The following is a 3,640-nucleotide window of genomic DNA, read 5'->3' as shown; positions in this document are numbered from 1 at the left end:
CCCCACACTTTAACCCCCCCACACTTTACCCCCCCACACTTCACCCCACCCCCACACTTTACCCCACCCCCACACTTTACCCCCCCCACACTTTACCCCCCCCCCACACTTTACCCCACCCCCCCCCCACACTTTACCCCCCCCCACTTCACCCCCCCCCCACACTTTACCCCCCCCCACACTTTACCCCCCACACTTTACCCCCCCCCCACTTTACCCCCCCCCCACTTTACCCCCCCCCCCACACTTTACCCCCCCCCCCACACTTTACCCCCCCCCACACTTTAACCCCCCCCCCCACACTTTACCCCCCCCACACTTTAACCCCCCCCCCACTTCAACCCCCCCCCCACACTTTAACCCCCCCCCCCCACACTTTACCCCCCACACTTTACCCCCCCCCCCACTTTACCCCCCCCACACTTTACCCCCCCCCCCCACACTTTACCCCCCCCCCACTTTACCCCCCCCCACTTAAACCCCCCCCCACACTTACCCCCCCCACACTTTACCCCCCCCCCACACTTTACCCCCCCCACACTTTACCCCCCCCACACTTAACCCCCCCCCACACTTTACCCCCCCCCCACACTTTACCTCCCCCCCACACTTTACCCCCCCCCCACACTTACCCCCCCCCCCACTTTACCCCCCCCCCCCACTTCACCCCCCCCCCCCACACTTTACCCCCCCCCCACACTTTACCCCCCCCCACCTTTACCCCCCCCCCACACTTTACCCCCCCCCCACACTTTACCCCCCCCCCACTTCACCCCCCCCCCCACACTTTACCCCCCCCCCCACACTTACCCCCCACACTTTAACCCCCCCCCCACTTTACCCCCCCCACTTTACCTACCCCCCCCCCCACACTTTACCTCCCCCCCACTTTCCCCCCCCCACACTTTACCCCCCCCCCCACACTTTACCCCCCCACACTTTACCCCCCCACACACTTTACCCCACCCCCCCCCCCCACACTTTACCCCCCCCACACTTTACCTCCCCCCCCCCCCCACTTTACCTCCCCCCCCACTTTACCTCCCCCCACACTTTACCCCCCCCCACTTTACCCCACCCCCCCCCCCCCACTTTACCCCCCCACACTTTACCCCCCCCCACACACTTTACCCCCCCCCCCCACACTTTACCCCCCCCCACACTTTACCCCCCCCCCCCACACTTTACCTCCCCCCCCACTTTACCCCCCCCCCACACTTACCCCCCCCCCACACTTTACCCCCCCCCCCACCACTTTACCCCACCCCCCCCACACTCTACCCCCCCCCCCCACTTTAACCCCCCCCACCACTTTACCCTCCCCCACACTTTAACCCCCCCCCACACTTACCCCCCCCCCACACTCTACCCCCCCCCCCCACACACTTTACCCCCCCCCCACACTTTACCCCCCCCCCCCCCACACTTTACCCCCCCCCCCACACACACACTTTAACCCCCCCCCCCACACTCTACCCCCCCCACACACTTTACCCCCCCCCACACACTTTACCCCCCCCCCCACACACTTTACCCCCCCCCCCACACACTTTACCCCCCCCCCCCCCACACACACACTTTACCCCTACCCACTTTACCCCACCAACTTGTTGTTGACTGGTCTATTGAACAAAGACGGCGGCCACCGCATCGCGAGCTGACGGATGCGCTTCTGCGGCCGTCTGGAACGCTCTTCCTGCCGATTTTAGGAATCCACCGGCGGCTATTTGCTCTTCTAAATCATCTAAGATTGACAAACTCGTTTCTTTGCAACTTATTTTCGTGCTTAGTTTGTTGTCCTTCCCCCGGCACTTCTGATTAGCACGCTTGGCAACGTACGGTGCGAAAGAAATTCAACGTACGTACATAATGTAACATTGAATGTAACATTGAATGTAACATTGAATGTAACATTGAATATAACATTGAATGTAACATTGAATGTAACATTGAATGCGATGCGAGCCTTTAACATTGCAGTTCCCTGTGGTGCCTTGGAATGAAGGTCGGTAAAATCACGTTTTTTTATTTGCACTAATGGTAACCTTATGCAGCTTAAGGTAATTTTATATTTGTTTTTTTTCATTAAATGTATTTTACACAGTTGCAGTGCATGTACGCGTGTTTTCTACTCGTTCCTTCCCAGCGGTGTAACATTTTAACACAAATACCTCGTGACAAATGAAAATCAACACCTCCCACCCTCCCTGCAATTGCGTAATTGCAAGTTATTATACCACGCTTGCGTGGATGTGCTGTTAAGTTTGTCTGGTCTGCGCCCAAGGATGTGAGTGAGTCGTGAACACGACACTCATCAACTTGGTCCGCTTGTAGAGTCAGCAAGGCCTCAACTCTCCAGACTCGTTCTCGAGAGAATCCCGACAATTTGTGTGTAATCGGATGCGGTGGGCTAAAGTAGTGAACTATTTGTCTTTTGTCAACGTGACACTTTTTTGCTGATTGGCCGTGTCGGGTGGTGGAGGGTTACGACACATTTATAAATAACGCGATCTTACCCAAAAACGTTTATTATGAATGCCTCTGTTGGTAATACAAATCGAGTGACATTTTCCCTGAATGTCGGCATTGGGGTGATTTTTTGTAATGCTTGCCAATAGCAGTTATCATGGTATGTTGTTTCTTTGTTTGTTTTCAGATGTGTAAGGAAACCCATTGCAGAACAAAGGAGGAGGAGGAGAATTTACAAACTCCACGGAAGGAGAGACGTGCCCGAGTCGGGAATCGAACCCAGGTACGTTTTTCTTGCCGCTCAAAAAAAGTTGCATTCATCGATACAACAACAAACAACAACAACAAACAACAACAACAACACCAAGTCGAGTGAACCATTCAGGCAAAAGCGTCACTTTATTCACCAGGAATTGTCACATCTGTAAAATAGACCCATCGGCGAGCGAACACGACATTCGGATTGCCTACGAGCTAAGCGACGGCGAACGACACGAAGACGCAAACACAGTCAACGGGAAAACGTCAGCCACACTCACGAAATATATTTACAACACTAGCGCACAGCTCAACGGCACATCCTGGCAAGCGTTCCGAGAGGGCTTTTAAATTGCACACAAAAAATATATAGTCAGCTTTGAACAACAACAACAACAACTAAAATCAAAAGAGCCACTCTCGTTTTTGCTCCCGATAGTTTTAAACCTTCACACCGAATGCTGCGATGGGAGTGGCGTTTCAATTGGAACACGTGTGTGTGGGGGGGGGAGCGGTGGTGCAGTGATTAGCGCACTGCGCTATGGGCCGAGGCGACTCCCCGTGTTCGATTCCCACCCACGACCAATGCCGAATATTTGAACCGCTCAGTGGGCCTCTGTTACATCGACTGAACCGTAAATTAGTTCCCGGTACGGTGTGGAAACATCAGCACCGGGGAGACAAAGGTTGACTGAGGCGTGGTGTTGGCCATCTACCACCCCTTGTGTGCTGTGTCCGTCTTCATAGGTGCTGGCTAACAGCACTTGCCCCAACAGCGCGTTAAAGGCTATACGGGGAGTCTTTGCCTTGCCGTCTGTTCATGCCAATACACTTGAGTGGGGATTTCTGAACATATTACAACCTTTGAAAAGGCAAGCTCACCAACTGAGTTTGCACATTTTTTGGGGGGGAG

Source organism: Lethenteron reissneri, chromosome 43 (genome assembly GCF_015708825.2).
Source record: "Lethenteron reissneri isolate LAM-NWPU_2019-01 chromosome 43, ASM1570882v1, whole genome shotgun sequence".
NCBI lineage: Eukaryota > Metazoa > Chordata > Hyperoartia > Petromyzontiformes > Petromyzontidae > Lethenteron > Lethenteron reissneri.
Note: the sequence above shows the minus strand (reverse complement) of the source record.